This window comes from Silurus aristotelis (assembly GCF_946808225.1).
Source record: "Silurus aristotelis genome assembly, chromosome: 7".
NCBI lineage: Eukaryota > Metazoa > Chordata > Actinopteri > Siluriformes > Siluridae > Silurus > Silurus aristotelis.
In genome coordinates this window covers 6,045,633-6,065,467 of record NC_139580.1, presented here as the reverse complement: position 1 = coordinate 6,065,467, position 19,835 = coordinate 6,045,633, and the positions used below count along the sequence as shown (strand labels likewise).

Below are 19,835 nucleotides of genomic sequence, written 5' to 3'. Positions count from 1 at the left end.
GGGACGGTGCTGTGAGGATTGGGCAGCAGTCGAAGGCGGGGGCCTGCTTTCCCCGCAAACCGGATTATGGATAAGCGGGAGAAAATGAATGAATGAATGAAGTAACTTTGAGTGGTAGACAGGAGGCTGTTTCGCCATGGTGTTACACGGTAAGTGTCAAGGCAGTTTCCAAAAACATTTACATTCATAGCATTTGGCAGATGCACTTTTCCAGACTGTTTCCAGACTATACAACTGAGAAGGTGAAGAATGAGTGCTCAAGGGTCCAGAACTGGGAAGTTCCTGAGCCTGGGAAATGAAAGCACCAGACTTAAGTACTTATTTGAACTAGGATGGAACTGATCCTCCAATCGGTAGGTCAACATCTAAATTAGAGATCACTGATTAATCTGCACCAATAGTTTATTGTTGGATATGTCAAGTCAAGTGAAGTCAAGTTTATTTCTATTGCGCTTTTCACAACAGACATTGTCTCAAAGCAGCTTTAAAGAAATCAACAGTTAAGGTGAACGGTGTGCATTTATCCCTGATGAGCAGCCGTGGCAACTGTGCCAAGGACAAACTCTCTTAGATGTTATGAGGAAGAAACCTTGAGAGGAACCAGACTCAAAAGGGGAACCCGTCCTCATTTGGGTGACATCAAGAGTTTGATCATATGTCGGCTATCCAATCCACTGTCATTACAAGAGCTGTCTCTAAAGGGCAAATCACTGACACCACATGCTGTTATTTGGGGTTTTTTTTTACACGAGACGGTAAAACGCGCTGCACGGAGAGCACTATATTATATTCGTTATTAATAATTTTTAATTATATGATTGCTTTGGTAATGAACTTTAATACTTATTTAATTACATATTACATTACATATGTATATTATTACTTACTTTAGTCCTTGCTCTGTGTGCTGTTATGTAGCTTAATGTTGTGTGATGTAGCTCTATGTTGTTTTATGGAGCACCAGGGTTCTGTAGGGACATTGTCTCATTTCAATGTGTACTGCATCAGCAAAATATGGTAGAAATGACAATAAAAGCTTCTTGACTAAATTTATTTAGCAAATTTTTATGATTCAGTACTTTTTTATTTTTTGTAACAAAGTTCATTACTATTTTACTATCATAGGTTTAATCAGTTTTCGGCAGTTAAAATTCAAATTAGCTATCGGTAAAACCCATTATCAGTCGACCTCTGATCAAAACCACTTATCTACCCCATCCCCTGGATAAGTATGATCAGAAATGGAAGAGAATATGTAGGTAGAGAGTGAGTTGTTACCCCTGTATATACCCTTGTAAAATGAACTTGTTGTTGGGACTGACTTATGACCCTGCAAAAGAAGCACCAAAGCTGGTGAAGTTGACTACAAACACACCAACAAGCAAAGGAAAACGTGGTGGTGGTAGCTTAGTGGTTAAGGTGTTTGACTTTGGATCTGAAAGTCACCACTTCAAATCTTAGATACACCAAGCTTGGATGACACCAACGCCCTGGGCCCCTGAGCAGGCCTCTTAACCGTATAGATACTGTTGTATGAATGAGATAAATGTAAATCGCTCTGAAATAAGGGCATCTGCCAAATGGTATAAATGTAAAATGACTTGTTTTGGGGTTTTTTAATGCAATTTTGTTTGCTTAACAAATTGGCTGAAAATCAAGCACTGCTTTCCAAAGCTCACCTCCCGTGTTCTCATTTACCTTGCTGCCTACAAGGAGTACAGAGTTACAGCACAATTTTATGTTTTTTAAACAACAAGTGTGCACCGGGAGTGCCTGAGGTAACTCCTCAGCCATTCGCTGCCATTTATAGAACTCTCATTAGCATTTACAGGGCATCAGGAATAAACTGGTCAGCTTGAAAAAGTTACCGGAAGTGTACATAGGAAATGCTATGTAAGGACAGCAGGTGGGTGGCTGAATAAGGAAAGGCAGGGTGAAGAGTGACCGGACGGAGTGAGTGGGCAGAGAAGAGGAGAAAAGACAGAGAAAGAGAATGAATGAGGAGGTGGAGGATGAATAAATAAAAAGATGACAACAACACAGTATTCTGACATGCTGTCAAGGCAGCTGGAACAGTGTTAGGCAGTCAATGATGCCAGGTCCCCTCTGCACTCGGGGTCATTTCTTACACATCGGTCTACTACTACCACAACCTTTATAATAACTACTACCCTATATGTATATGGATTTATTATATTATGGTAAATGGTTTTCAATCTTTTTTTTATATAGCCAAAGACCATGTTAGCTGTGAATAATTCCATAGAGCCCCTTACAACAGATTTATTTCATTACACGTCTCAAACATTCGGCTCATTATTCAGATGTTTGCGTTGATGTTCTGACTATTTACTCGAGCCATAGAGATTTAGATTTATAACTTTCCACTATCAAAATACAAGCTGAAATGATATTTATAGGCTACTAACTGTCTCAGTAATACATGGAGCTTTCATCGCAATGGGTTCTGATTATTTCCACCTCTGTTACAAAATCTACACTTCAGCTAAAGCAGAAAAGCCCAAATTTGTCCCATAAAGAGCCAAAAATCAAACTTGATTGAAAACCTTGGGGCAAAAATAAATATTGGACTGTACCAAACATTATATTAAGAGGGCCACAGTTCCTCTTATTTATGATTTAATGTTAAACAAAAGAAAAACATGCTTAACTAATGCAGTTTTAGTTTCAAAGTTCTAGCTAAATAAAAGCTAAAGTACAATGAGAAGTAATCCAATCCACATCTGGTTTTTCCCTCAAGAGTAGCAGCTTGGTTCAAGCCTTAGTATCGCTAAGTTGCAACTTTTGGGCCCTTGAGCAAGGCTCTGACCCCAGCTTCCTTACATCGCTGGGATATCCGAAAAAAGTATTTTACTATGCTGTTATGTGACAAGTATAAAGTACCCTTTTAACCTCAGATATATGGGATTGTGGGCCAAATCAAAAGTTGGGCCCTAGTCTGGGAATCTCTGATCTGAAGGCAAAGATTCATGGATCAGAATCCTATATATTATAATAATCCTATAAGCAAATTGTTGGACTGCAGTTGCTCAGAGAAACATTAAGGTGAATATCAAAGTAAAATAAAATAAGTTATTTAGAGTGTGTTAGTGAAGTGAAGAAAAGAGTGCAGGCAGGGTGGAGTGGGTGGAGAAGAGTGATAGCAGGAGTGATTTGTAATAGAAGAGTATCTGTGAGAGAGAAAGGGAAAGTTTATAGGACTGTGGTGAGACCTGAGATGTTGTATGGAGACGGATGATCTGCTGTGGCGCCCCCTAATGGGAGAAGCCGAAAGAGGAAGAAATAGAAGATGAAAGTAAAGTAAAATATAAGAAATTCAAATAAAATATACATAGGTTATATATATTAAGTGAAATTATGATTATTTCAAATACATACAGGATCTCTGTAATTATTTAATAAAACGGATCTACTCCTTAATCTTTTAGTTTTTTTTTTCATTTCTATAGCCCAATACTCATTATCACCATGGTAAGTATCACCATGGAAAATAAACTAGAAATATACTAAACAAACAGAGTGGAAATGTCAAAACATTAGTGGTTGCTGGAAGTTTGGGAGGTTAAAACATGTAGATTTTATAATCACAATGTTACATCAAGCTTCTTTTCCTGACACCGAGGGTGTCATTGTGATTAACAAAAGACCTGATGAAGAAGTCAATATCCATAACTGTTCATAATCCAAGGAGTTAAAGGAAGTGAAAACTCATTGTATCTTTCTTTTTCTCTGATCCCTTCCTTCTTTCCGACTTATTCATCCTGACGCCCTACCTCTGGATTAAGTCCTTTCCAATTGGAGACCACTCGCTCCTGCTGAGGATGTTCTCCACATGAACGGTTTAAAGATTCATGAGGTTCCTGTGGAGGTTAAACTCAAGAACCATGAAGATGGATTTGGACTGTAATTAAAAGAAACAGTCTGTTACAATGGCTTAGGGTTACAAATACCATGAACAGTTTTTCTACTTGAGGCTCCATCAGAGAACAGTTGACACAATGATGGAACTATAATGAATGGACATTTGGGGTCATCTAGCTGAAGATGGGTTTCCTCAAGGGTCTGGTTTCTCTCAAGATTTCATCCTCATATTGTCTCAGGGAATTTTTCTTTGCCACTCTCGCCACTGGCTCGCTCACTAGGGATGAACTGAGAAACTAATTGAAATATTTTGTATATATATTGGATAAAACTGAATTGAACTAAGGATTATTTGCCATATTTTTCAAATAGGTTAACAGTTGCTGAGGTCAGAAAATGGACACGTCGATACCATGAGGAATGTAACTATTGTTATGTTAAATCAAGGAATTGATTGTGCAAGTTTTCTTAATTCGATATTATAATACTAGAATGAATTAATTGGTAGTGAAGTGGTAAAGGCATTGGATTTTGGCTCAGAAAGTTGTGAGTGTAAATCCCAGCCACTCAGTTAAAAATACGCCATACATGTAAATGTACTGTACATGTGTTTCTTATACTGGACTAAATGCGACACCTCATGCAAATCACCACTTGAAAATATACATGAATTCGTCCTAAAACAGATGGAATGACTCAAGACAGTCATGTTTTCTAGTCAATCTGACACTCTTAACCAGTCCTTGATCCTGACAATTGCTTAAACTCTGTGAGGAAAACGAAAACAACAACAAAAACGTGCATTATTCTCAAAAGGCCGAGAGCTCAACACGAAGCATTCTTCACCCTCTGACACAGCCAAGCGTTACAGCACAGCTCGCTCATTATTTCAAGGTGATATTGCGCAAACGCCTTAAAAAGTATCCTCTGCAGTGACGAACGCGACTAAATTAAGAGACGCCCGTGGGTGTTATTAGTGTGCACTTTCATTCAGTGTCTCAAACAAGAATTAGCTGTAATAATAGCAAAAATTTAAAACAATTAGAACGGAAGGATTTCAATACTGATTTAACAGCCAGGATTTATCACTGGTACAGACTTTGTTCAAATGCATTTTTAAATGATGTTTCAATCTACATACTGAAGAAAGAAAAACTAGAAGGATGCAGTGACTTGGTCTTTTCAAAAGTGAAATAAGCATTATTATTTAGTCAGAAGGTCACTCTCTAACAGCACTTCATGGTCTCAGCTGTCCAGTTCACATTTAGCTAGAGGTTATGGGAACACACATGAAGGACTACTATTACTGCAACCATAGAAACCAATTTTAAACCAACATTATAAAATGAGTCTGAGCGTGGACTCCAAAACTTCCCCTGTTGCTCAAATTTCTTTTTTTAAATATATCTATCAATTTGTTTTAATGAAATAAAATAAATACAACCAAGTTATTGAATTATGTTAATATTATTAATTTAATGATTATTAAGACAACCTTCAGAACACCTCCAATGATTGGACCAATATTAACAGAGAGGGCTTCCTATTGCTGCATTAGGAACCCATTTTGATATTTAGCGTCTCTATTTTTTTTTTATAGGTTTATCTGAACTGCAGTTTGATTGCCGTGCCACAGAATACCAATCATGCCACTGTAGTCTCATCAGTCCCTTAAGCTCTTCTTATTTCACCAATAGAACTCAAACTTTATTATAACAGGATCGGGTTTATGGGAAGATAATATTGTGTTCTGCCAAGAAGCTACTCTGTGAAGTCCCTAGTGCCCTTTCATAATGAATTCAATACAATATGAACAATATTACAGGATGAAAGTTAAGACTCTCGGGTTGTTCTGTTTAGACGCCAGTGTTCAACAAACGCTTTCCATTATATTTTACCCGAGCACACTGAAACGTTTTCATTTGTACTATTAAATTAAATGAAATTAAAGTGCTAACGCCAAAGAAAATACAACGTTAAACCAATCCTAGGCAGTTGGATCTCCAGCTGAATGGATAATGCCCTCACAACAAGTCTCAAATCTGATTCTGTAACCAAAGTTGGACTGATCGTGTAACTCTAGCTGCAATGATTCTAGAATACTATTTGGATTTATCCCAAAACAATAACTGGACTGATTCTATAACTCTAGCTGGATTGGCTCTAAAACCTCAGCTGGATTGATTCTAAAAAAGGTAGCTTGACTAGTTCCAGAAACCTATAGCTCAAATTATTTATGAACACTAGCTGGAAAAATCCTACCAATCTAGATCGATTGATTCTGGAACCATAGCTGGACTGATTGGGGAACTTTAGCTGCGCTGATTCAAGAATACTAGTTGGATTAATCCTGAAACTCTGTAGCTAAACTAATTCTGGAACTCCAGCTGGATTCATTCTGAAACAGTATCTTGATTACTTTCAAAAACCTATATCTTGACTGATTCAAAAAAACTAGCTGAATAAATCCTAGAACTCTAGAACCAGGACTGCACTAATTATATAAGGCTCTTTGGTTTTATACTGGAATAGCTGGACTAATCCCAAAAATATCTAATCTAGAATTTTAGCTGGATTGATTGTAAAATAGTAGCTTCATTATTTCCAGATACCTATAGCTTGAATGATTCAATTACTCTACCTGGTTAAATTCAAGAACTCTAGAGAGATAGCTGGACTGACTGTGGAACTCTGGCTGCATTGATTCTGGAACTCTGGCACCACATATTCTGGAAGTCTGTATAGATGTATTCCCCAGTTGGATTGATTGTTGCAATCTTGATGATTTCTGGAAAATTTAGCTCAGTCATCACAAAACTAAATCATTTGCTGCTTCCACAGTACATTGAGAAAGCTGCTTGTTTTAGCAAAAATGTATCCCATGCAGTGCCCACTCTTTCTACCACAGAGACAAACATGTATACCTTTTCTACAACCTTCCCAAAACCTATTATCCTATATAACGTCTTGACTTTCGGAAAATGAATAAAAAACATGGCATGGGTGGCTTACCAATGAAAGAGGAGGCGTCAGACTTGCAGACCTTCTCTTCACTTAGTCCTTCTGTCTTGGTTTTTGAGTGTAAGTCTGTGGAACTCAGACGGAAACGTCTACAAGGTGGCGGTACAAGGCATCAACCAGTCTTTCCAAAGAGTGTCCCACTTTAAGACATCCATCACTGCGCTCCCTCAATTCCATGCATCATTTACACAGATTAGGTAAAGAAAAAAAAAACACCAAATAAACAAATGCAGGTCCTGAACCCACACCACACTAATAGTCTCATGAGTTTGGCATCATTACCGTCCAGCTGGATCTTCACTCTACCGACATGGCGCCCTTTTAGACCAAATCTTTCAGAAAATACTTTAGGATTAGGACTTTCCGACAGTCGCGAGTGTGTGAAGGGGAGAGGTAATTTTAGGTAGTTGATCTGTAGAAGGCCTTATTAAAATAAGTGAGTGCAGTTAAATTATTAATTCATCAGTCTTGCTCTTATCTTCTATTAGGAAGGTGTAAATATTTCATGCAGCATCTGAAGATTTAAAAAAAAATTAAAAGACCTTAAAAAGTACTTAAAAATGATGACCAGTCCTTCTGCAATGCAATACAATACAATGCATGTTGATGTCTTTCTCACTCTCAGGTCTCTCAAGCAAAGCCGTTTTTCTGTCCTTTATCTGTCCCTGTTCTGACTGCAGGTCCACTCACTGATATTACACACAGATACACACACCTCCCTCGTCCGGCTCGCGCATCCGTGACTTTTCTTGCTCTTTTCGGATCCCGGTGTTGTATCGATGTCAAGCTAAACGCTATCATCATTTTGTATCCAATATATTACAGGCTTTGAACTATTTGAAAAATTTTTAATTACAATTTCAAGATGTTGGTCATGTGTTTGACTTAAAAATTGAAAATCTTTTTCCTCCCAGTCACTCCATTACGCACAAACCGGTGATCGGTGCGCAACGCGCGGTGCCCATCCTGCAGCGGTGATCTTTTTAGTAATTTGTATTTATTTATTTATTTATTTATTTTTGCAAATGCCGGTGTTTAGAAAAAAGAAAAGAAACGCACGCTCAAGAAAAAAGGAAAGAGGAAGGTGCAGGCGCCCGCACGTCCCCGACTGCGGCATCCTCCCGACGCTTGCGCGACGCTTAAGACGCGCGCCGCAGCCTCCTTAACGCCTCTCCGACCGTCCGCCTCAAAGAAGGAATTACTAAGGGCGAAAAAAAATCCTCGGGATCTCACGTCGAAAAAAACCCCGACGTCGCCAAGTTGGGTGGGCGCGAACACCGCCGGCACCTTCGCGGAGCAGCCACACGCGCACGGCGGCGGCGGCGGCGGCGCGGCTGCGCGGCTCCAGAGGTGCGGCTTGGGGGAAGAAAAAAAAAAGAAAAACGCTAAAATCCGTCGTCTCCTCCGAGTTTCATTCTAGAGAGAGAGAGAGAGAGAGAGAGAGAGAGAGAGAGAGAGAGAGAGAGAGAGAGGGAGGAAAGGTGGTGGTGGGGTGGACGAGAGGACGGGGACGGTGATGGGAAAGGGAGGCGGGGGTGTGTATGGTAAGGAATCCCCTCCCACTACACACACACACACACACACACACACACACACTTGTTTAACCGCATCCACTACCACCACAGGAATCTCTCCATCATCACAGAGCTGCAACACTTCACACGCTCCTGTGCTGTGCTCCAGTGCAAGCGAGTTCACAAGACAGATGAAGTTCACCTCTTTCCCAGCACCCAACAAACTGCAACCTATGTGTATGAATACTAAAAAAACATCTATCAAACACTGAAAGTTTTTCCCCATCATGAAACCGTCAAGTGCTAAAAGAATAATTTTAAATACCAGCTCTCCATTTTAATCTATTATTTATATATTTATTTTCGACAATATCTAACTTCGCTAGCGACCTTTCAGGACATATTTATTTACAACGTTATGAGGTCAGAGCTTCTCTTGCATCCTGTAACCAAATCAAACTCATTGTGGACTTGAATCTCGAATGCATATATTAGATTACCCATATCCATATTTTAAAAGTAGCAATACAGCATAGTCTCCTTTCGTATGTACCTCTCAACTATTCCAAGCCAAATGTGTTTCTGTGAACCTCATCATTAATATATCTTCTCAATTGGTCAAAGTAGTTCTGTTACACTTCAAACCTGGTGGACAAGATGTCTTAAAGATCCATGAAGTCACTGAGCAACTCAAGAACTTTTAGGATGGATTTGGACTGTAATTATTACAGTTTCCTTGAACAGTTCTGCATTTCAGCACCAGTCACTGAACAGCGCACCTTAACAATGATGGAAATAGGGTTATGGATGGACATTCGGTGCCACCCAGATAAGGACTGGCTCTATTTTTGAATCTGGTTCCTCTCAAGGTTTCTTCCTTATGCTATCTCAGGGAGATTTAACTCACCATAATTGCCACTGGTTCACATATTAGAGATAAACTTACAGTTATAAGGAACGAATGTATAGGCACCAAAAGTATACACTCTTTATAACCTTGTTATCTCTGGAAGGCTGCTTTAAGACAATGTTAAAAACGCTCTACAAATAAAAATGAATGTCTTATAAGTCCTTCATTATAGATTTATACCATAGGACAAGTAGAAATAAATAAGGAACTATTGAACTACCACTTCTCCTTAAAGCAAGTTCTGGGAAGATAAAATCATAAATTCATTTAGAGCATTTCTCCCTTTCCTTGATCTCTGATTTCTTTCTTTCTTCCCAGTAGTCAAAGGTTAAAAGCTAAAAGGTTTTCCGGATAAATAAAAAAATTAAATCAAATAAATCAAGTCACTTCTGTACAAACCTCTAAATCAACAAGGTGCTTTCACAAATCAAAAGAAGCAATGGAACCTGATCTATGAAGGCTTGCATGTCCATACCCACCTTTCGAGAAAATAATATTTGGCTGTACCATTCTCAGTTGGTGCTTTATCACGCACACATTTACACATAAACAAACTATTAATACAGTCATTACTCTTCTTTAAAAATGTGATTGGTCTTTATAAACAGCTGAACGCATGCTATTTGTTCTGAATCGAGGGTCACTCCCATTTCCATGCAATTACTGCACGGCTGGATTTCATTTCATCAGCAGGGTTTCAGGCTGAACTGAGATGGAAGTGAACAAAAGCACTAGTGGCGTTGACTTCTAACCCGCCCACGTTATGCCAAACACTGGCACTGGTGCTTATTTAAACCTATGTGAAGAAGAAACAAACTGCACACACACACAGACGTTCACATGCATTTCTCATTCACTGTGCCATCGACAAACAGTGTTGTTTTAGAAGCGCATGGTGATGTTATCAGTAATAAAAATCACACAGGTACAATCCATACGGCTTCACAGTGCTCACGCTCTGGCTCACGGCGCTGCCAGCCACACTACAGCTCCCCTACGTTAAGGCATGCACTATTATCCTGACAAACCCCCTGTTTGTGCTGGTACGATCCAGAGGATCCGCAGAGCAGACGGTGGATGCATCCAATCTGCACACGGAGAGGGGACACAGGACCAAGACTTCCTGTTTCCATGACAACGCAAGCCTGCAGCCTGAAGAGTACAACCACAGGAGGAACGAACATGAAGAAGGGGTAAAAGGAGAGGAGCGATGGAGAACGGATGGATAGATATATGCTGTAGATCGATAGATAGATCGATAGATAGATCGATAGATAGATCGATAGATAGATAGATAGATAGATAGATAGATAGATAGATAGATAGATAGATAGATAGATAGATAGATAGATAGATAGATAGATAGATAGATAGATAGATAGATAGATAGATAGATAGATAGATAGATCTCATCTTTCTTTCATCATTCTCCTGATATCTCTTATTCCTTCTTTCTCTCTTTGGCATTCTTTCTCCATTTTTTTTTACTTTCTCTCTCTCTCTTTCTCTTTCTCTCATAATCTCGCTTTCTTTCACTCTTTTCTCCTTCTCTTGTGCTTTCTCTCGTCTCACATCCATATGTACATCCTTTTCTACACATTTCTCTGCCATTCCCTCCTTCAGTCTCTTTCTTGTTATCTCCTTCTCTATTTACCATCTCTTTTTCGCTCTCGCTCTCTCTTTCACTGACCCTGCTGCCTCTGCTTACAGCATTGCTACAATAGTCTGTAATTATTGCCATGGTTACAAGCTGAAGCGTAGATCAGCAGTGACCTCAAAGCTGGTAGCTTCTCCTCCCTCATGTTTTTAAATACCTTCATTCTGTACCATTAAAACACTTACATTTCAATCTTTCCCCTTTTTCCTCGTTTCTGCTTCTTGTTCTGACGTAAAAGCAAAGTCACACTATCACAAATATATGTCCAAATATATGTTTGTGTGTGTGTGTGTGTGTGTGTGTGTGTGTGTGTGTGTGTGTGTGTGTGTGTGTGTGTGTTGTATATACAGTACTGCAGGTCTCCTCTCACCCATGGACGCAGTCCTTGCTGCAGCCTCCCAGTCCCACTGTTCTCACCAGATTTGACCTTGGCTTTGACTCTCCTCTTTTTGGCCCAACTCTTCAAACAGCCCTCAGACGATTATTACCCATGCTAATTTATTCATTCACTCTGGTACCTCCGCATCTTGAAGGTCTGTGACTGAAAACGGAGCTTTAACAAGTATTATGGTAATAAAACCCCTGAAAACTGAAGCAATTTCTGACTAAGCTGGACAACAAATAGTGGAACACACACACACACACACACACACACATGCACACACACATCAACACGTATAAAATAAGGTGTCTTTTATTTCACACTGTTGAATCGGTTATCATGACTACTGTGCCAATTCATCTGTAATGACGCACAGGCTGTTCATGTTAAACTAGAGTGTCTATGGTGAGGCTGATGCCATTATTAAGATTTTAGATATTTTTAGATTAATTATTAATTAAGATTTATGTAGGTTCCCTGGTGGTCTAGTGGTTAGGATGCGGTGGTCTCACCGCCACAGCCCGGGTTCGATCCCCGGTCAGGGAACCTACCCCAGCCATTAGGGTTGCACAAGCCTTAGTGCCGGTCCCAAGCCCGGATAAATGGGGATGGTTGCGTTAGGAAGGGCATCCAGCGTAAAAACATGTACCAAATCAAACATGCAGATGGTCCGCTGTGGCGACCCCTAATGGGAGAAACCGAAAGAAAGATTAATTAAGATTTATAATCACACTCTTGATACCACCCAAATGAGGATGGGTTCCACTTTTGAGTCTGGTTCCTCTCAAGGTTTCTTCCTCATAACATTTAAGGGAGTTTTTCCTTGGCACAGTCTCCATGGCTGCTCATCAGGGATAAATACACACCATTCACCTTAATTGTTAAATTCTGTGAAGCTGCTTTAAGACAATGTCTGTTGTTAAAAAGAAATAAACTTGACTTGAATTATTGAAAGTGCAGTTTGCCATTTTACAATGTTTGTAAAAAAGAAAATCTGCCTACAATATTTGGCAGACACTTTCCAGGGTTTGGATTTAAACTCACAGCCTGCTGACCCAAAGTGCAGTGTAGTAACCAGTGAGCCACCACTTAAGCAACCACCCATAACTAAATAACTAAAACATTGACTGCACCTCTAGTCTAACAAAACTGCTTAGATTCTTTCCTTTCTATTTTCCCAAAACACATCATAGAAGGCCATTTCATAACATGCTTCAAACACTATATACAGTAAAACCATATTGTACGAGCAACTAATCATACGCGCAAACGAAGATATGAGCGACCTTTCTTACAAAATTGTACCCTATTTTGCGAGCAAATTTTGAAGGCACGAGCAATCTCACGCTGCCGGGTTCCCCTCTTTCGGCCGAGGGTCGCATCAGTCGCTTACTTCATCTCGTATCGCTTTGTCGCTTTTGTTGTTCAGTGCAGCAAAAACGTAACTTTTTTAGTGTTATAGTTTTATTTCACTAGAAATCTTGAAAAATGTCTCCCAAGAAAATCAGTGATGGTGCTGGGAAAAAGAAAGTAGTCAAGTCAAGTTTATTTCTATTGCGCTTTTCACAACAGACATTGTCTCAAAGCAGCTTTACAGAATTTAACAGTCAAGGTGAATGATGTGTATTTATCCCTGATGAGCAGCCACTAAAGTAAATAGAATTACCATTAATACCAAGAAGGTTACGAGCGTGGTGTGCATCTCACACTCGCAATCAAGCACTACCACATGGGTTAGTGTTACATTACGTTTACCGTGCGGTAATTTGCGGTGTATTTGTCTGTTAAAATAGGCTACAAAAACTTGTGTATTTGTGTGTAATAAGTGCAGAAATAAGCGATCAAACGAGGTTTCGGAACGGATTAAATCACTTTTACACTAATATTTATAGGAAAAACTAGTTCGAACATACCAGAAAATGGACCTACGAGCAATATTTATGAACGAATTATGCTCGTCCAATGGGTTTTACTGTACATGGCCATTTTGGAAATAATTTACCCCGCATACATCACAGACTACAAACAAGGCCACCTTGAAGGCCATTTCCTCTTCCTCGACAAGGATAAGAAAAAATAAATAATAGTGGACATGAGGAAGGAGAAAAGGACCTCATCGACCACTGTTCACTCGGGAGTTTGAAATGGAGAAGGTGAGCAACTTGAAATATTTATGTCTATAATAGACATAAATCACTTGGACACTACAAAGTGTACACTATCGCCCTCACTTGGACACTACAAAGCTGGTTAAGAGGGCTTAGCTGCGGCTGTATTTTCTTAGGAAGCTGAGGAAGTTTCGTATGTCTCCTAAGCTCCTTCCCAACTTTTACAGCTGCACTATTAAGAGCATCTTGACCAACTGCATCACAGTGTGATAAGGTAGCACTAGTGTTATGAGAAATACAGAACTTCTAGGGTGAACAACTCTTTCATTCCCACTGCCATCAGACTCTCAAAAAGCTGACAGGACCTTACAATCATGGTCTACTATTTGTATTTGATTATCAACACTGATTTTAAACACTTATCGTGGAACTTGCACAATCATTGCAGCCTCGCATACTCATTGTGGACTTTCTCATACATTGCAGTATTTGCACATTTATTGTGGACGGTGGTTAAGATGCAGCGCTCTCACCGCTGCGACCCGGGTTCGATCCCCGGTCAGGAAACCATCCCCAGCCACTCTCAGTGCCGGTCCCAAGCCCGGATAAATTGGGGAGGGTTGCGTTAGGAAGGGCATCCAGCGTAAAAAAAACGTGCCAAATCAAACGTGCGGAGAATCCGCTGTGGCGACCCCTAACGGGAGAAGCCGAAAGAAAGTTATTGTGGACGGTGGTATACACAGTTGATTTTGCATAGGATTTCACACACTATGCAATCATTGCACACATATCTCTGGTTTTGTACTTTACTCTGCATACATATGTACAGTTTACAGTATATATTTTCATATGCTGCTTTTAAAAACTGTTTTTTACATATCTTTACATTTGTTATTCTTTTGTTGTCTATTTTATACCTATATTAATTTTGTGGCATTCACTGTGGAGAGCAAAGGAAAAATCTCATTGTATGGGGGAAACGTTTCTTTACTGTGCATATGACAATAAACAAAAAATGAATCTAATTTCTTAATATAAACCTTATCAAACCTTATCAAACCCTATTTACATGACAACCTAGGAATCCATTTCCCCAGCATACATCACAGTCTACAAACATGGCCCCCTTAAAGGCTATTTCCCAACTTACTTCACAAACTAAAAACATGGCAGCTTTAGACACAATACAGTCTACAAAACATGTCCTCATTGAAAGCCATTTCTAACTTGCATTATAAAGTCCACCTTGGGTAAGTGAACAGGGACGTGGTTGCTTAGTGGTTAAAATTTTGGACATTTGATTAGACTTCTGATTGAAAGACCATGAGTTCAAATCCGTCAGGTGTCTATATAATGCATGCTGATATAAGCATGGATCTGGTTATCATTTAATACCATTCGCAAAATAAAAAAACAAAACAATAAACAGACCAAATGATGACTATTCAGCATGCACCAAATTCTATATTAATGCAATGTGTCAATCCCCATAGACGCAAACTAACGCTTTACCCTTTTGTAGGGTTATTTTTTTTTAATCGACAAACTAAGCAGGTATATGCAATCTAGGCGGTCCACTAGGGTGGAAAAAAGCTGGGTGGGCAACAGTGAGCGCCCCTGCTTTACTGCTGCCATCCACTATTTCAATTATTTACCTGTTTTTCTGCTGAAGTTTAATATACACTATATGCTTAGGTGTATTTAAGCAATTCTGCAATAATTATTATAAAATGTGGTTAACCTTTTTTATGGAATGTTGATATGATTTGTATTGTATGGGGGTGGAGCAAAGGCTAAAAATGACCCTGTTTACTTGTCTACTTTTATGCCTTTGTTTTAAAGTTTTTTAACTTGTATACAGAAAAAATTACAAAAACGAACCTGAACGCATTTGGCAGAAGGACTTCTTTAGAGCGACTTAAAAGGAAGCAATTGAGGGTTAAGGGCCTTGCTTAAGGGCCCAGCAGTGGCAACTTGGTGGTGTTGGAATTTGATTAGAAAGCCAACGTTTTAACCATTGAGCTACCATTTCCACTGCCTTTCATTGTTTCTCTTACAGGAAACATGCATTTTTCCAAACATTTAATGTGTGTATGCTCCTGCAAACAATTTTTGAATAAATGTATCTATATCCATCTTGATAAAGAAGGCCCTGTTTGGTTTTATTTAGATACTAATATTTTTAAACTGAAATCCTATTAGGAGCTGAAGTAATACATTTTAATACTATCTAGAAAAAAAACACTTCTGATGGAGCAGTGAGGAGAAACAGTTCACACGTCAAATAACAAAATAATTACCACACATTTATCACAAAAAAAGGCAGTCCTAAACTTAACATAATCGAACAAACGGGTGAAGCTCTCCTGAGTTATTTTGAAATGGAAACAGACAAGTAGCAAATAAAAATCCTCACCTCAGTCTTGACAGAGGACATGCTTGCAAAACATAATGAAGCTTTACTGGCAGTATTCTGTCGTTCTGATGATAGCAAGTGGGATCTGGAAAGCTCCGAAGCTTTTGTATAACAGATAATATTTTTTGTGTGTGTGTGTGTGTGTGTGTGTGTGTGTGTGTATGTTTGGTGTATCTCAGGTGTCATTCGGGGGAAATGGATGTAACTGCAAATGGCAAACAAGCTGTGAAGGACTAATGAATTAAAAGCCAGTAATGCATGAGCGATAATTATGTCTCCGCTCCGCTAGCCATCTTTTGCTCAGAACAATGATATGCACGCTGCCTGGCCCATCATTTTGTTGAGACAATATAAACACACAAAAGCAACACGTTTCCTGCAGCTGACCACAATTGGAAATGTTATTAATTAAACTCAACACCTTTTTGTAATAGGAAATAGATCGTTTGTCAGAATTAGCTTGCAGCATGTCTTTTTTTAGGTTTAGTGACGAGCGATTGTTTTGATAAATGCGTTTGTATAGGTTAGTTGTATGTAGTGGTATAGAATTTGTGACAGCGTGTCTTCTTGTTTGTACAGTATGTTTCAGTACTTTCGAAAACGTTCTTACACTTGCACCGAAGTGCAAAAAAATCTCGGTAGCACCAAAACATGAAACACACGCTTCTGGTTGTGAACAGTTCATGATCCTTACAGCAGATTCTGCTTGTGTTCATAACCAGTACAGCGACGTCTCTTCTTGAACAGTTCATGAACAGTACAGCAGATTCTGCCTGTAAGGATCTTTGAACAGTAAAGCAGCTTGTTAATGAACAGCTTGTGAACAGCACAGCATCTTCTTCTTGTGGACAGTTAATGAACGAAGAATTCATGAACAGTACAGCAGCTTGTTTGTGAAACAGTTTGTGAACAGCACAGCAACTTCTCCTTGTGAACAGTTTATGAACAGTACAGCAGCTTCTGAAGGTGAAAAATTCAAGAACAGTACAGCAGCTTGTTTGTAAACAGTTCATGAACAGCCAAGTGGTTTCTGCTTGTGAACAGTTCATAAACATACAGCAGTGTGTTTGTGAACAGCAGCTTCAGTTTAATAAACTTTGCAGGACTAAGTTTTAGTGTACAGTTCGACATTTTAGCAGCTGTTTTTAAGTTATGAATAGTACAATTACTCTAGTTTGTCTTAATGAACAGCATAGCAGCTTCAGCTTGCAACACAGCACTTTGTGAACTGTTTGTGAAGAGTTCATGATTATATCAGTTTTACTATACAGTTGCGGCCATCTAGATGTAAATCCACACATTGAAGCTATTAGCATCAAACCACCTAATATCTGGATGTTGTGACCAGTTACATTATGAGTTAATAAGGTCTGTGTAAAATTCATTTATTTTTGTTTTGAAAATAAAAACAAAACAAAAGATGAAGCACTCTGTGTGTGTGTGTTTGTCCCCTTACAAATTTTAGGTAAGTGGTAAATGTCAGGAAAAAAAGAATAAGCAAGCCTGTGAACGTTTGGTCGTTTCCCAAGGGAGCCAGCTGTGCACATTCTGTATATATTTTGTGCACATTCTCCCCATATTTAGTGCTCATTTGGTGAATATTCTCAGTAAATTCTGTGCATAATCTGTGCAAGCTGCGCCACGCTCATTGTGCCGCACACATTCTGCTCACATGTCTACTCATGTTGGTGCAATGGTTCTGGGGGCTTGCAGATGGACCAGGAAGAGGGATTTGAAACGAGCTTGTCCCTTTCCCCTTTTTCACCTGTCTGGTTCAGCACTCGCTCGAAAGTTGAAAGCACGGTTTTCTGCGGTTTCTTCCCCTTGCGATGAGAACATTCAGTTCCGCCTCCCTTCCTCCGATCTGCAAGCAACTAGCTATGGGAGGTTGTGACCATGACAAACTTGAAATAGTTTGGCTGGCCGATGAGCAGAAAGCTGCCCCATCCAGTAAGCTCAACAATGCGCTTTCTGCAACCTATGTCGCAACCTCCATGTCCGGGTCTGTCTTTCTTTTCAGACCTGCACACGAAGGTGTCCAGGTCTTGGGCTAAGCCACATTCGGCCCACCTCTTCAGTTAAAATCCTCATTGTACTTCAACGTAGTGGGACTAAAAGATTGTGGTTATGGGTCAATGCCCCGGATTGTAGAGACGCTGCCTAGCTATCTTTTTCTGGATGTGGCATCGTCTCTTAAAACCCTGTCACTGCCGACCAAGCCCCTTCATAACACGTCGGTGCTGGTGGGTAGGGCTTATGCCTCAGCAGGTCAAGCCGCTGCATGCCTGCACACCATGGCGGTGTAAAAGGCGTATCAGGCTGACCTGCTGCGAGAGCTAGACCTAGAAGAATTCGGCTCTTAAGGCTACAAAAGAGACTGCTGTGGCCGTTGGCCGGTCTATGGCCGTTCTAGTCTCCCCTGGGAGGCACCTATGGCTCACCCTATTGGATCCTTTCGACAGGGACAAAGTTGTTTCAGCGTTGCTCATCCCCAAGAACAACCCAGCACCTCCTCTCTGCCAGACGTGTCTCGTTGGGTTCTGCAAACTGTAGACAGAGGCTATATGATTCAGTTCGGGTCTTGTCTGGTGGGACCCGAGCAGGCTCTAGACATGGAACAAGAGGTAAACACTCCCCTGCGGAAGGAGGCCATCGAGGTGGTACTTTTAACAGAGAGTCCGGGTTCTACAGCCGGTACTTCATAGTTCCCAAAAAAGATGGGGGTTGCGTCCTATTCTAGATCTACGTCAGCTGAACCGCTCAATAATGAAGCTCAAGTTCAAGATGCGGGGAGTGGTGGCTCCAGCGGTTAAGGCGCTGGGTTGCCGATCGGAAGGTCTGGGGTTCAAGCCCCGGTATCGCCAAGCTGCCACTCTTGGGCCCTTGAGCAAGGCCCTTAACCCTCTATGCTCTGGAGGTCCCTTACGAGGGAAATATCAAGGTCCGTGACGTCGGAGTGACGTGGGGCCGCCTTCCCGTGGGCTCACCACCTGCAGGAGGGACCGTAAGGGACGGTGCTGTGAGGATTGGGCAGCAGTCGAAGGCGGGGGCCTGCTTAGACTGCTGCCCCCGCGACCCGAATTACGGATAAGCGGGAGAAAATGGATGGATGGAAGTTCAAGATGCTGACCCTCAAGCAGGTCGTGTCTCAAATCAGATCCGAAGACTGGTTTGTCACTGTAGATCTGAAGGATGCATATTTCATGTATCATCCTTCCTTCTCACAGGAAATTCCTGAAGTTTGCTTAAGGGACGAAGCTTACCAATATCGAGTCCTTTTATTTAGCCTTGCCCTCTCACCCCACAATGTCACAAAGAGTGTGGATGCGGCCCTGGTCCCTCTGAGACTTCAGAGCATCTGTATATTAAACTATATCGGTAATTGGTTTTAGCTCAGTCAGAACACTTAGCGGTCCGGCATTGAGATGTCGTTCTTGCTCACATGAAGGAACTGTGTCTCCTGCCCACATCACGTCCATCCTTATGGTCGTTAAGAGGGTCAGAGAAGGACAGTCACTTTCTGTCAAGCAGTTCCAGAGACTGCTGCGGTTAATGGCAGCAGCGTCCAAAATAACTCCGCTTGGCCTCCTGCAAATGAGACACCATCAGTGGTTGTTCGAGACCCGAGGGTTCTCTCAGAGGGGCAATTCGCTCCGTACAATCAAGGTCACGCAGCGAGTTGTACATGCCTTAGATGTCTGGAGTAACTCATTGCGAAATTATTTGTTTATAACTAACTACTTTTATTTTGATGTGTAAACCATTTTGGACATTGTGAGCAAGTGAAAATGTGTTAGACACCACTCCATCACCTAGTATGCATCTGTATGACATGAGTTTAATGCAAAATGAATGTGTATTTGTATGTATGTGAGAGATAAGAAGAAAGCGAAAAAATGTGTATATGTTTAATTATTCCCCAGAGTCTTCCTTTAGCAGAGGTGT

General features: G+C 40.4%; 1 protein-coding gene across 13 annotated transcripts in view; it reads right to left on the bottom strand.

The window, feature by feature from the left end:
• The window catches only part of syngap1a (synaptic Ras GTPase activating protein 1a), a 169,473-nt gene that overhangs the window by 91,591 nt on the left and 58,047 nt on the right, over positions 1–19,835 (bottom strand). For 2 of the 13 annotated variants that reach the window (XM_083546928.1, XM_083546932.1), the window contains exons 1-2: positions 7,619–8,326; positions 6,895–7,060 (exon numbers count right to left, since the gene is read on the bottom strand). The exons of 7 other annotated variants lie outside the window; for them this stretch is intronic. The gene's annotated coding sequence lies outside the window, so the exon portion shown is untranslated. Of the gene's footprint in view, positions 1–6,894; positions 8,773–19,835 lie in introns of those variants that run through there. 4 more of the 13 variants (XM_083546927.1, XM_083546931.1, XM_083546926.1 and 1 more) reach the window with 3 other exon arrangements.